The following is a 16,545-nucleotide window of genomic DNA, read 5'->3' on the forward strand; positions in this document are numbered from 1 at the left end:
TATTATTATATTCAATTTAATATGTAATTTGGTAATATAAAAAAATATTTTTAATAAATAACTATTAAAAATTAATCTTTATTATATACGATATATATATCTTAAAAATAAAAAAGTAAGGTTTTTAAAAAATATATATTAAAAGAGAAAAGAAAATATGTAATATATTTATAATAAGATAATTAGAAAAATTAGTATAAAAAAAAAGACAATAAAAAGACAAAAAAAATAAAAAAATAACAAAAAATGAAATGATTACCTAAATTTAGGGGTGCCATAAGTAAAAGCTAGGGGTGCCATTAGCCCACCCCAAAAATAGATGTAAGAATAATAAGTTATTTTATAGGTCATAAGTTTATAGGACCAAACAATTATGCGTCTTATATAAATATGTTACCATAGGTTTATCGAACGTTTTTGGGCGTCTCAACGGTTTTAGAACTTTTGAAACAAAACATCGTATTAATTTTTCTATATGACATTGTTTAAAAAATGTCTTATAAAAATAAGCGTCCTATAAGAAGATGTTTTTATAAGACAGTTCTCAAAATTGTCATATAAAAAACTAATATGGCGTTTTATTTTAAAAGTCTTTTAAAATTTGTTAAGACATCCAAAAACATGTATACCTTGAATGCGCAATTGTTTGGTGTTAAATTTAAGTTCTATAATACAATTCATTAAAACATTTGGTGTTAAACTTAAGTTCTATAAGACAGTTAATTAAAATATTTGGATATTTTTTATTTTTTTATAAACCCGATTTTGTTATAGGGATAATGAGAAGAACTAAGATAGTCCCAAGCCCGCAATCCAAGGGAAGGAATGTCACAATTTAATTAGTACTCTTGGTTTCCAAGGAGGTCGGCGTGTATATTTATTAATTATACTTCAGGCGAAGGATCGTGTGAGAATGAAAATTATAATGAGAAGTGTTGGTCCCGTTAGGGTCTACAAGATGTGTATAACAATTGGTAGAAGTGGGGGATGAATACAAACACAATATTTTCAAATTTAAAATATATATTGACAAGAGAAGATCAATACAGATTTTACAAGATTGTTTGCGGAAAGATAAGATAAGAAAAACATATTTAAACAATATAAAGTTTACACACTAAATATTAGCAAATAAGAAAAGATTTGTTGTTAAAGAAATAGAAGAAAGTAAGTTTTATCTGGGAGAGAACTTGTTTAGAATACAATGAAAGGGATTCTAACTTGCTCTTGAAGATGAGCGTATTTATTCTTAGGTGTGTATTATTTTATTTAAGCATAAGAAAGCTCAGAGTAAGGTTTTTAGTAAAAGTATCTCTGCATGGAAATAGAACACATTTATTTATACATGTTGCATTAAATGCATTTAATGCAACGTGGTAGTGTTAGAACGCGTGTCAAGCCTTAAAGGGAAGGCTTGTCCTTTGCTACAATGAATAGTACAAAAGTTTATTCATGAGCAGATATCCTTTCATAAAGTTGGTGGGTAATAGAGTCAACTAATCGGCTCTGTACCGTACTAACGTTTAGAAAGGGTATGGGTTTGTCCTTTGTGTGTATAAGGACAAGACAACAACAATCTTGCTTGACAAACTTCTTTTGATCGCTGAATGCTGGAATAACTTGAAGGTCTTTTCAGCATTCGCCGAGAATTGGGCAGTCTTCACACATATGTAAACAGGTTTGTAATCACTGAATACCGCCTCAGATCACGTATTCGCCAGTCTCTAATCTTCAGTTTCAGCCTTCGACTTTCGCTGAAGGTTCTTTGGTGTGAGTGTTGTCTTTTTGAAGTATCGTTGTTGCTGATTGGATTTACAATACAAGTTCTTCAGCGATCACTGAACAAACTCAGTGATGATCGTTGGAACTGAAAAACAGAAACATAAATAATTCGCATAGGGTATAAGGGATTATCATCAAATCAAATGAGAGATAGGATCAACAAGAAGCGTAAGAAGGGATCTGAACCATTGGATCACTTTTAATCTTATGCACAGCCATGAATTGCGCTTTAGAATGGAATTGATCCGGTATATCTCGGTGTACTCTATTAGTATTGACATTCAATTAATATATATTGATCCAAATTGTTCTTACGCTTCTCACCATACATTATATTCCATACATATATCCTCAGATATTTAGATATCCTGCAACAATAATGCAGTTCTCTTTATCCAAAAACAAAAGGCAAAAATTAATGCAGCTCCAGGAGATTTGATCAATCATCTGTTAGTAGTGGTTGTTCGGTTGTTCCCCTTTTAGTAGGAGGTGATTTCATGCATATCTTAATTAGCCTTTCCACAATGCTTTATTAATTGTTTTTATGTGTCCTCTTTATATGATTAATGGGAGTATAGACTCGCCTGCTTAAAGACTGTTTAGATTAGGTTTTGTAAGTTATGTATTTTACTTAATTGGATCATGTACCACTCCATATTTAAGTTATGTTTTTTACTTTCTATAAATTTAAAGGAAAAAAAAATACAAAACTTCATAAATTGATGGATACTTGAATATTAATTAAACATAACGTTAAATGATATTTGTCTAAAATCACGTCTTTATAGACCGAAGATTTCAACATGTAGTTTGTCCTAACCTACAAGAGCGTGTGTTTATAAATGTTGCTAAGCCTCCATAAGATATATATACTTCCGAAAGAACGTCGCTATTACCTTCCATTTACAGCGTTACTTTTCGTCACAAACATAGCATTTTGTGCCCACTTTCCGTGATCAAAACCCTTTCGGTATATTTCTATGAAACCACTTGTCTAAAATCAAGCCATGATGTGGGTGAAATTGTTTGATACCGATGTTCATAGGATCCCCCAAATTTTCATTTTATATTTTCAATTCAAAATGAAGGAAACTTTGTAATTATTGGAAGTGATCAACAACACTAAAAGAACTTTGCCTTTTTAAACCTTTAAAGCAATTGTGCTTCAATCTTGTGCATAAACAATTCAAGAAATTTCTGCAATTTTACAAGTTTTCCATAAAAAAATCCGTCGTATGCGTGAGGCTAGCTTTCCCTACCAACACTAAAGAGGTGATGATGATGATGATGATGATAATAATAATGATGATGAATCAGCTTGCCAACATACCATATCTCTTGATACATATTTTCGACCTTTACGGTTGGAGCTTTTGTAAGGGAAAAGATGAAATAATTATGGTTGCTCCCGTAAGCATCAATTTCGAGTTATGCAAGATCAGTATTCGAGTTTGCATTCTTCTTAAAAGCAGTATGTGTGTGAGCGAATAACAACGAAATGCTAGCTAATTAAAGACCAGTTTGGATGTCATTTCGTTATAATAAAATCGAATTTATATAACACAAAAAAATTATATAAGTCATGTCGTAATAGACTGATTTATAGAATAAAAGTTAAATAAGGCCAAACAATTATATGTTCTTATAACAACGTTGAAATAAAAATAATAAGACATTTTAACAAATTTTTAGAAGACTTTTAAAATAAAGTATCATATTGGCTTTTGTATAGAAGACTTAAGAAATATCATATGAACGCATCTATTGATAGAATATTGTATTTTATTCGACACGTTTTCAAATAATTTCATTTAAAAAAATTAATATGATATTTTATTTCAAAAATATCCTAAAAAATTGTTAAACGTTCAAAACCATCTCATAAACTTATTGTAACGTTTTTATATGTGATGCGTCCATAATTATTTGTTCCTATAAACTTAAAACCTATAAAGCAGTCTTGTATGATCTTAAGCATTTTTTTCCGTTACATAAACCATTTTTTATATATTGTAGTATTTCTTTGAAGTGTTTGTTGCGCATGCATGATAACTAAAAAGACTTGCAATTAAGATCATCATAGCAAAAAATTTAGCTACAGCTTTATGCATGGCAACAATTATATCTGAAAGCAAATTAAGGAAAATTAAGTTCCACAGTGTCATGGTTTAATCAGGTGTGCTAATTAATTAAGGAATTCATGCATGGATTACTTTAGGATCAAATTAAAATCATTAGTAGTGACGATTGGTATCAATGGACCGATAGATTATGATCATTGTTTGTAAAATGACACATTGAAACTTGAAAATATCGTTATATCGATGAATTAATGGAAGCAATGCATGATAATAACATGGGGAAGTAGAGTGATTCTATTTAAACACGGTTGACATTTAATGATTATCACTAGAATAACAAGAAAATTGAGCCATAAATTTATTATTTCACGACAGCAGAGTTGACAAAACCAAATATTCAATTCAATAGTTTATGATTATATACATCATCTAATCGTATGGATTTGTAACACCTATCTATCATTATTTAATCATTTATTTGTTTTTTATATTATTTACTCAATCATCATAGCTCAATGATTTTTGGTTTTTATTTATTTATTTTCTTCTAATAAGTATTAGATTATTACTATTTTTTATTAGTAAAAAATATTATTGTTATTATTAATAATCTTGCTTAATTATTATTATTAAAACTAAACACTTAATAAATAAATAAAAACCTTTATCAAATACTACAAATTTGATTATTTAATTTTTAAAACTACATAATATAATAAACAATTAACAACGAACTAAACGGTTTTTAATATGTTCTTTTAAAAAAAAAAAAAAACAATTTTAATATGCAATTGTAAATTCATAATTTTACAAAACCCCGACCATCTTAAAGCTTCGCTTTATTTCCTCTCAAAAATGATCTTTTTAAAAGTTTAATATTTTGTTAACTGATAACAGTAAATAATATCGGTCAATTTGTTCATTAAATTTTATCAATGAGTAAAGTTATTTTTCAAATTTAAATAGTAAACAAATTAAAGTTATCATTTAATTTGATTTGAATTGTAACGATATTTCATTAAATAACTATTTTTAAATCAAGTGATAATTAATTATTGATTATAAAAAATAATTGTATAATATAATTATTATGGTTTGATAAAATGATATAAAAATAAATAAATATATTATTTTTATTTGTTATAATATTAAAGATGTTTTTTAATATTATTTTTTGGTGTGTGGTTGGAGTTGATTTTTTTAATGTTTAATGGACTCATCATTTTTAGTGATTTTAGTGTTTTATTTTTAACGGTTGGATTGGAGATAATCTAATGGAGGTTTTTGTAAAAACCTACTTTTCATATTTTTCATGTTGTATCACCGGAGGACGGGGGACGGAGAGAGAAGAGATGAGAGAGGAGAGAGAAAAGTCTTAGAATACCTAAAATGTCTTTATATTAAAATTTTAATTCAAAATTATAAATTTCTTAATTTATCTATTGATTTGTGATTGAGATTGGACCTCACAGTTACCACAAACTAATTAGCTTTTATGATTTTGTTTTCGTACTTCAGCATCACATTTTATCAATCAAAAGTGAAATAAGAATTCAAAATTCAAAGATTTTTAAAATAAGAACACCTAGAAATTTTAAAAATAATGATAAAATAAAATCTTTTATGTAAACAAAATCACCAAACTATTTGTCCTCTTTCACATTATTCAAATTCATTTTTTAGCAGAATCACAAATATGACTAAAAAATCATCTAAATTTGTGATATATACAGGCCATTCCTCTATCTTAAGAAGTAGAGTAGTTGTTTTTGTAAAAACTTTCGACATGTTAAACCTTTATAAAACAATAAGGTGCAGTGGTGTTTGATTCCAAGAGCGAAATATATATTAGGATTTGTCAAATTAATTGGAATCTAAATGAAATGGAATGAAATGGAATAGAATTGCTACGAATTGGAACGGAATCTGTCAAAAGAATTGGAATATGTATGTTTGGTTCACATAATATAATTTTGGAATTCTATTGAAATAATGATAGTTGATCAAAAACCCTCTTTTATAGCATCTTCATACTTTATTAATTAAATTACACATACTATTTAATGATCACAATGATAGTAATATTAATCGGTAGTATTGGGGGTGTCATCTACGGTGGTGATGGTGGTGGTTATTTCGGTGGGGATGCTAGTGATTATAGTGGTCACAACAAAAGTGATGGTTGTGGCGGTGGTGGCGATGGTGATGGTGTGATTATAGTGGTGGCAAATTGTGCGGGTGTTGTTGATGCGATGGTAGTAACTATGGCAAGGTGGTAGTGTTGTGATGGCAGTTTTGGGGGTTGTGGCATTGGTAGTGGTTATGAAAACGATTGTGGTGATGTTGGGTGGTGGTGATGGAAGCAGCGATGTCAAAAATCATGGTCGTCGTGGTGGTGGCGGCGAAAGTGGTTTGTGGTAATGACAATAGACGGAGAAGGTGGAATGGTGAACAGATGGTAGTATTGTTAAACTGGATCAAGATGTTATATTCATCTTTTTAAAATCAAATTATGAATTCCTTGGCAATAACTAAGGAACTGAATTCAAATTTATTAATTTATACGAAGGAATCATTAAATCCCTCAACCGTAAAATTCAATAAAATCTAATCCATTCAATCCACAAACTATACAAGGCCAAGGAAGTTGGTCAAAGAAATTTGTCTATCCAAATCTATGGATTCCTTCCAATTTTGCATACCTAATATGATCACAAAACAAGAATATACATTTAACTCTTTATCAACTCAAATACCTTTTTGTTTTTATCACATGACGTTTTCTAGTAACATCCATATGTTGTTTATCTAATTTTCATCGATAATCAAATACATAATGGAAAATATTTTTTCAATTCGTACCCCATTGTATACAAACAAATACGTACACGACCAAAATCCAACTACCAAATAAACAAAATGTTAGGCCATTCAAAATACGAAGATGAATTATCTTGGGCTCTTGTGTTAGGCCTTTGATCATTAGTTGAGCCTAAAAGACCAGTTAAATTAACTACTACCAGCCCATGAATCGGACAAGTCCATGTCCAACTACTATCGGATACTTCTTCTCGATGTCGATTTGGTCCCATGGCCCTTGTTATTAATATAATTAAAGTACTATGAGTCATAGGATATGGGTAAGGTCAGTGTTATTTTGATTATCCATTTACTTAAAACAATGAGTAACGAAATAGATAATTATCAATGTTATGAAACTCTTACACACATCTTAGATAGGGGTAGCGAGACGAGTAATTGATAAACCATAAAAAAATCCTCATTTTATAATACAAATACTATTATTACAAATCAAACGTATAAATAAAATATAAAGTCATGAATGTAGTAATCATTTTATATCTAATTTGTTGCAATAAATATTATAATGTTATTCTAGATATAGTTATACTACAATAAAAACTTAATTAATTCAAAGACGGTTTTTAGATTGTAAAATCTTGATGCCAACTTATTCTTGATTATGGTTACCATGTTTTGAAGCGTCCTTCCACGTTTATAAATATATACTTTGAGCATGTTCTACAAAATGGTGAACTCATGAGGTGCAAGCTGATTATTAGAATGCATCATTCAGGGGATCATAGTAGATAGCTCGAAGGGGAAGGAGAAGATCTAGGAAGACTTGACGTTGTCTCATTTATTTTTGAAATGTTTCAGCATTTGATTTCGGATTTTGCAGTGGTGTTGAAGATATATTAAATTTTTTAATTTTAGGTTTATGAATCTTTTATAGATTATGTTATGATTTCAAAATATGTAATGTATCATCATTTATTCATTATGCATGAAATCTTGAACAAAATACAAGTTATTGTATCATTTCTTTTTCATATACCATGTACCAACTAATTATAATTGGTATGTCAAATTTTATACGATGTACTAGCCAACTATACTTTGTATCAACTAAATTGATACCAACTTTTTTTGGTTGGTACATGCTGGTACGATATTGTACCTACATCATAAAAGTTGAAGTTAGAAACTTATTTAAATTGACATATTTACCAACTAGATCTAGGTGTACTAGAACTATCGAGCATTCACATAACATATTGATATGTGTTGTACCACTTATCCTAAGCATTCAATAGTCTTCATATAATAAAAGCATTCACTAACAGTCTTTCTACAAGCAGCAATTGAAGAGCATCGATGGACCGTAGAAGTGTGGACTGTTTGAGGAAATAAACCCTTGATCTATTTCATTAATCACAATCGTGTGTGTGTATATATATATATATAAAGTATATAACAACTTACCTAACAAACTATCCTATCAATAAGGAAACTAAACTATCTGTAATACAAGATATACACAATATACAATTACTAATAGTCCCCGGTAGTTGAAGCGGGAGCACGTCAGATGCTTAAACTGGACCAAAAGTTCTCAAATAAGATTCGTGGTAAACCTTTAGTGAAAATGTCGGTGTACTGATATGCGGATGGAACATGAAGGAAAGAATTTCACCGACCCAGACTTTCTCGCAAACAAACTGAATGTCCATTTCTACAAGTTTGGTCTGTTGGTGTTGGACGGGGTTATCGGATATTAACACAATATACCAAAGTAGAATGTCGAACCGGGACATGTAGCTCAAGCAGTAGATTACGAATCCAGCATGATTAGGCAACAACGTTTGCAACGTCGTGATATTCGGCCTCAACATTGGACTAAGAGATAGTAGGTTATCGCTTTGAAGACCATGAAACCAGATTGTTACCAAGAAAAACACAATAACCAGATGTAAATCTTCAAGAATCAGGGCAACTCTTTTAGTCAGTGTTGGAATAAGTTGTAAGATTATGTCATGATGATAATTTAATATGTAAATCAAAATAAGAGTGCCCTTAATGTAGCGAAGAATGTGCTTCAGGAAATTAAAGTGAGTTTCTTAAGGAACAAGCATGAAGAGACAAACTTGTTGAACGGCATAGGTGATATCGGGGCATGTAAATGTGAGATACTGTAAAACCCCCGCAATATGGCGGTAGAGAGTGACGTCAGGAAGAAGGGAACCATGTGTAGCACTAAGTTTGGAAGATGTGTCCACAGGAGTGGTCGTGGGATTACATGATGTCATGATTCCTGTTGAAGAATGTCTCGAGCTTACTGGGCTTGAGACAAGAATAGCCCCTGAGTCGATCAAGTGTCCAAAATCACTAAGAAATGGTGTAGAACCCATGATAAAGTAGTGATGATCGATTTTAAAAACACGGGATCCTATGCACTAAGAATAATGTTGTCGACATAGAGAAGTAAGTATGCAGTGTGCGGCCTGTGTCGATAGACAAATAATGAGTTATCACAAACACTGCTATAAAATCCATTGGCAGTTATAAACATGGAAAAACGATGGTACCAAGCCTGGGGGATTGCTTAAGTCCGTATAACGACTTGCGAAGAAGACATACATGATGAGGAGCATGAGGATCAACAAACCCTGGTGGTTGGAACATGTAAACAACCTCATGAAGATCCCCATGCAAGAATGAATTCTTGACGTCTAATTGGTGTATCGACCATGGACGGGAAATTGCAAGGCTTAGAACAGTTCGTATGGTTATTGGTTTGACAACCGGGGTAAATGTCTCGTCGCAGTCAATGCCAATCGTTTGTGATTTTTCATTTACCATGAAATGAGCCTTTTACCGTTGTAGAGTACCGTCGGCATGAAATTTGTGGCAAAAAAGACACATGCATCGGATAATAGGTCGATCCTTATGGCGTGGAACAAGTTCCCACGTATCCTTTTCTTTAACGCTTTAAATTTGATGGTCATGGCATTAGTCCAATTAGGATTCGAGAGGGCTTTAATGTATGATGAGTTCACAGGGGAAATCGGTTTAGAGGAGTGAGTGTGAAGGTTAAGGATGTGGCAAGGTTTGACAATGTCGTGTTTTAAACAGGTTGTCATAGGTAGAGTAGTAGTGGGTTGGGCAGTGGGTTGTGGTGGAGGAAGAGGAGGTGGTGGTGGTGGTGGTGGAATAGAGGGTGAGGATGGAGCGGGTAAGGGGTTAGGTGGAGGCATAGAATGAGGGTCGTGAAAGAAGATGGGTGAAAGGGAAGGGTCAGGTTTGAGGAATCGATAGGTGGAGTGAGGTAATGGCTCGGAGTATGGGAATGTGGTTTCGTCAAAGACAACATGACGAGGGAGTAAAACTTTTCCCGATGGTGAGTTGTAACATCGGTATCCGTAAAAGTTACCTGGGTAGCCGAGGAAGATACATCGCATGGAGCAGGTATCGAGTTTATGGGATTGGGTAGCAGAGGTATTCGGGTAGCATGCGCAGCCGAAAACCCATAGGTGGTCGTATGTGGGGTGGTGAAGGTAAAGAAGATTTTTAATAATACAAGGGATATAAAAAAAGATTGCGGAGGGTATAAGTATGGGCAGGTGCGGTGTAGTGGGCATGCCCGGATCCCAAAATGGGAATGTTATTGCCATGGCCAACGAAAATAAATTGTTTTGAAAAAGATGTCCAGAAAGAAGAAATTTTACCCGAATCGGCCGTCAAATGTGAGGAGGCGCTCGTGTCCATGTACCAAGAGGAGTCTAGTGTGTTGAGTTTTATTGTCTGAAAGGCGTTTCCAAACCCCTTTGGATTAAGTGCATCGTAAGTGGGTTTCCAAACCCCTGGTCAGTATATTGGCCCATTGGCGGAGACAGAGAATAGGCAACATGGGTTGCCGGTTGAAAATATGGTGTGCCAGGAGGGTTGGTTGGTGGATTGGGCCATGGGCTAGACCACGTAGGCTGTTGGGTCGTAGGGTGGGGGTAAGGAGGTAGATCCACCAAGCCCAGAGAGGATAAGAAGGTCCAGCATACGGCTGTAGGGTAGCATGGTAAGTTTGTGGTGCTTGTTTCGATCGTCTGCGGCTATACAAACCCCGTCCCCCACAACCAGAGCAACCTGGTTGGGTGTTGCAACCACGACCGGGGACAAGAGGGCGATCATCATAAGGGGGTACTGACGTAGTAACCATAACATTTGGGGTGGAGAGAGTTTGATGTGCCGATTGTAGGTGTTGTTCAAGTTGCAGCATACTCCGTTCGGTATCCCAAGAAGGAAGGCTTTGATTGATAAAAGATGCAACCCGCGTTGTACTCCGGTGGTAACCCACACACAAGTTGGAGAACAAAACAGTTTTCAGTGACAGGGCTTTCAACATCCGAGAGTTGGTTCGCAAGATCTTTGAGTTTCTGACAGTATTCATCCAAGGAAGAGACAAAATTGAGGGTAAGGTTGGTGAACTCATGTTCAAGAGTAGTTGCTCAAGAGCCCTTGTTGTTGGTGACATTCTTTTGGATACGGTGCCAAGCCTTGTAAGTTGTGGTGCCGGTGTCAAGAACACGAACAAGAAGGTCGTCGAAAAGTGTTCCATATATCCATTGAAAGACGATGCCATTGATTTCAACCCACGAATCATAGTTGTTTTCGATCCTAGCAGGTGGCGACATGCCGTCAATATGATGAAGGACCTAGTATCCACAAGCATGTAGTTTAAAAAGCTTGACCCACGAATTATATGTGACCTTCGTGCCATCGAGAATCTGAATCTTGTTTTGGTTGTTGGTGACGATATAAACTGGATGAAGGGGTGGTTGTTTAGGAGGGGTAGCATCATTGGGAGCCATCGAGAAATAAGGTTGCCATAGCAAACATGAAGAGGAAGAGAGTTGTCGAAATCGATCGCAGGAAAAAAAATCACCTAGGCTCTTGATACCATGTTTGAGAAAATAATCCCTAGATCTATTTTCATTAATCAAAATCGTATATATACACACACAAAAAATATATAACAACTTAACTAACAAACTATCCTATCAATAAGGAAAATAATATCACTATCTATAATATAAGATATACACAATATACAATTACTAATATGGATGAGTTACTAAGATTGTTCGGATCAGGCAAATGAATTCAGTCAAATTCTATATATTGATTAGTATTTTTAATTTTTCAAAATTTAAAACAAGATAATTTAAATTCTAAAATCAAAATATGTTGTATTACTAATTAAACTTTAATTAATAAACAAATAAATCAGTACGGCACGGTATTACCTTTGGTATACGACTTCTAATAATGCATATCAACCAAATTTAGATAGTTGATATGATACTAATAACCAATTACATTGGTACCAACAAAATTGGTACAATTAATATGAAAATTGGTTGGTTACACCCCTAGAAATTAGCAACAAGAAATACCATTTTAAAAAATCTAGGGTCCATGTCCATGTCCATGCTATGTCATCTCTTAAAAGCTAGATTGTGCTTTTTTGAGTTTTTTGATGATCGAAAAATATGAATTATATATCACTTAAATTCTTGTAGTATTGTGAGACAGTTTGAGGCGGAGAAAAAATACGAGGTACTTTATTGTTTAGTCCAATTTTTATGGAAGCTTTACAATTCATGACATGGTTGTATAACGTTAGCATTTTGTATTTGTGAATCTTTTTTGTTTAATAATATTAAGGATATATCTCATAATTTATGATAAGGATATTTTGTTGCCTAAAGTTAAGGACAGACATTCATTATTGTTATCTTTCCTATTTTTTGTATATTCATATATTATAATATACTCAACGAAATATCATCCAAAGTGTGGTGATTTTTATGAAACTCAATTTTGTTGTAGTGTATTGAGCATTCATGTTTCACAAAGAAAAACAGAAAGGCTCCCAAACCAGTAGCAATAGTCATGCCACTTATTCCTATGTTTGGTTTACACGTTGACAAGTCTTTAAATATCTTTAGAAGGCATTATTTGATGAGAAAAAGTATTGCTACTTACCTAAAACCATGAAATCATTGAGCATTAAGCTGATTAGTGTGTGTGTCTAAGTAACACGTAAGTCTGAAAGCTATATTTGTGATGAACTATGTTGAAACAAGTAAGGTTTAAAATGTGTGTCACATGTTCAAATGTTTGTGTTGCTTGTATATAACTGTTATTAGAACAAAGAGCACACAAACCATTATCGACTGTATTTGATAATTAGGAAAGAGATGAATTTAATGATCTTGCTCTCTATTAAATGTTTGCTTCATAAAACATGTCAATATATGTACATCGTCATTTAAAATAAATTGTGTTTAGCCATCGTTGTTTTTGTATGGAAATCGTGAACTCCTTTGTCATAAAGTTAGCTAGCATGTATTATAGGATCCGCGAAGATTGAAAGTAGCAAGAGAAATAAGAAGATGTGTAGTCTTCTCGTTTTGCATTTTTTTTTTTATGATACAGTATTTTAGTTGACATTATGTTGGTTCAGACTTTTAGATTCATCAGTTTTAATTGTTAATCAAGTATTTTAGGTCTAGATCATTTAAGTGATGTCGGGTCTTGTAAGACTTTTGTTATGATTGAATTTATGATGTAAGAATATAACAACCCTATAAAAATTAATATAACGTTTTATTTAAAAAATGTATTATAGATATTTATTAGAATATCCAGTTACATTCTAATTAACATCTTATTGTAACATTGGAACATTTTGTTTGTCTTATAAAATCAATAATGTATTAGTATTTTGGAGGTTTTGTTGCTTACATCGTGATTTATTAAAAAAATTTGTTTATTTTTTATTGAATAAAATATTAAACAAAACCATACAATTCAGTTAAACTCTAAGATAGAAAACAATCGTATCATATTATTTTGAGAGAGAAAAAGTCAACATATTTGCAATTTCTTGATGTTGGAGAACTTTTGAGGCACTATATCACCAACTGCCGTCAATACTCTGATCATCAAAGCTTCAATATTCAATCAGTTAAAAATCCTAATAAACAAACAAAAAAACATTCAACTCATCGTTGATTGAGAAAATAACAAATAATTATCAATTCATGATGCAACGACAAAATCAATAAGAAAAAAATTTCGCAGTTCATAAAATGGAACAAACTTAGTTCATGATTCACCATAAGAAAAAACTTCAATTTATAATTTGTCAAACAAATAACCCAATTCTTGAAATCTGAATATATATATATATATATATATATATATATATATATATATATATACAAATTCTATAATAGACAAACATTTGTCGAAGTTGTGACAGGTAAGGATAAAAGTCTTTCATTGCAACCTGAAACTTGTTTACAAGTAGGAACTCAACTTGATTATAGCACTATATAACATATGTGTATATATAACATTACAATTCTTGGTAAAATTAATCTTCCGCTATGAAGTAGTCCTGGTTGAACTTGGGTGCGTATGAATGTTTTCGATAACATAATCGATTGTTTTCTTGATAACAATTGTGCCAAAACTAAATAGAGAAGAAGAGATTGAGAAATAAAAGGATGAAGAGATGGAGAGATGAGGAGTTGGAGAAAGTAAATCAATTGCAACAAACAATAAAAAGAATGTCTATCAAGAAGTTGAATAGTTGTGAGGTTAAATTTAAATTGGATGCAAAATGACCAAAAAAATCTCATTTATTATGAAACATACAATTTGTCTATAGCAGCAAAAAAGTCTTTAACTTAATTAGTATTTTAAAAACTCAAAAAAAAAGATAAAAGAGTTCCTAACCTTTAGAAGAGGCTATGTCATAAATAGTGGTTTTTTCTTTAATATATACATATAGATTAATATGACGTTTTATTTAGAAAAATGTTGTAGATATTTATTAGAATATCTGGTTACATTCTAATTAACATCTTATTGTAATATAACATTTTATTTATCTTATAAAACCAATTTTATGTAATAGTATTTTGGAGGTTTGTTACTTACATCGTTATTTATTAAAAAAAATTGTTTGTTTTTTATTGAATAAAATATTAAATTAACCATTCAATAATAAACATAATTAGAAATTAATGATTGAATTAATTTGTAAATGAGTAGACGACAACAAAAGCTAAGGTGAACAAGTGGTTGAAAGGGTGGCAACCGGCAAACCATGTGCGAATTCTATGACTATGACCACAAATGTTAGTTTTTATTTTTAATTTAAGGCAAAAATACATTTAGTTTATCAAGTAAAATAAGCATAAAATATGAAAAATTAAACGTTTTTTATGTTAATTGTGAAAAAAACAAATGTAATAATAATTGACAAATTAAAGCATAATAACACGAAATAAAAAACACTCATCAACGAAATATAACACACACAAATCATAAAATAAAATGTACCAATTCTTACATGGATTTTATGGAGGAATAACAACGATATCAACGATAAAAAATTTTACAAAAAAACCAACACATATCAATAACAACAAATAACTCACAACAACACATAAAATGAACCATAAAAATGTAGTTTCCATTCGATTAGACATGTGACTGTAAAATTTGCAATATGATGGAGGATTAGGTAAAACAAAAGAAAGAAAATATTAAATGACATATAATATATAGATGGGATAAAAAACGGAATAAAAAACCGAAAGGCCTGAGACATTTATGACTTAATGAAAGACAACAAAAATATTTTAAAAATCTAAAATTTTGAGAAAAAATAATTAAGAAATAACTCTTCTACAAAGTGGAAATATGAAAAGAAAAAAAAAAGTATAATAAATGGTAGGAGTTTGGTAGATTGAAAGTTAAAATAAATTAAATTAAAAGTACAAAATACCAAATTAGTTTTTTTATAATGAAATACATATTTTTCAATTAGGGGTATAATAGTTTTTAACTTATTTAATATTTTAAAAACTCAAAGCAATGAGAAAATTCATTTAGACAAATTCTACTTTAAGAATATGCCACATCATTCTTTTGTGGTAGGTTTAAATATATAATAAGTAGAAATGGAAACGGGACCGGTATTGGGAGGGTAATGCATCGCCCATCCTTAACCCCAACTCTGTTTAAGCTCCACGTCCCTGGCCTCGACATCGCCTCGTCTAATCCCCAAAGGGTTTTGGAAGAAAGGAATCCCTAACGGTTTTAAGAAATCCATTGGATAGTCTTTCGGTCTAAAACAATAAAAACAATTTATTTTAAATTTAAATTATAATGAATCGTCACTATAATAATTATGAATATCGAAAATTAAACATATTTGTCATTTAATATTACATGTATAATACATACATGTATACATTTATCATACACATCCCCCGCCCCACATATATGTATCTATACACACACACACACACACACACACATATATATATATATATATATATATATTAACTAACAATTTTTTTAATCGGGGTTCGATTAGGAGCGGGTAATGTCATTACCGACATTGTCTTGACCCTACTTCGAGTATAAAAATAAACCCCCGTTCCCTCTCCATTACCCGCTAAAGCGAGGAATCCCCACTCCGTTAAAGTCAGGTACCTTCTCCATAGGTAAAAATTTCGTTCATAATAGTAAGTATGCGTCTACATAAAGGACGCTTAACAATATATACATGTGCATCGAGATATGTAATATACATAATCATAATTACATACAACAATAAAATTGATGTAATTATAATATTATTATTTTTGCATAATTGTTTGAAAGAACAATATTATACATGTTAATGTGTTATATAAATTTCTAGTAAATTGATGATTTAACTGCCCAAATATTAATTATCTTCTATTTAGTTTATGGTATACCTAGTTAACACTACTAAAAAATGGGGTTTTTCCGACGG

This window comes from Cynara cardunculus (genome assembly GCF_001531365.2).
Source record: "Cynara cardunculus var. scolymus isolate 2C chromosome LG 3, CcrdV1, whole genome shotgun sequence".
Classification (NCBI taxonomy): domain Eukaryota; kingdom Viridiplantae; phylum Streptophyta; class Magnoliopsida; order Asterales; family Asteraceae; genus Cynara; species Cynara cardunculus.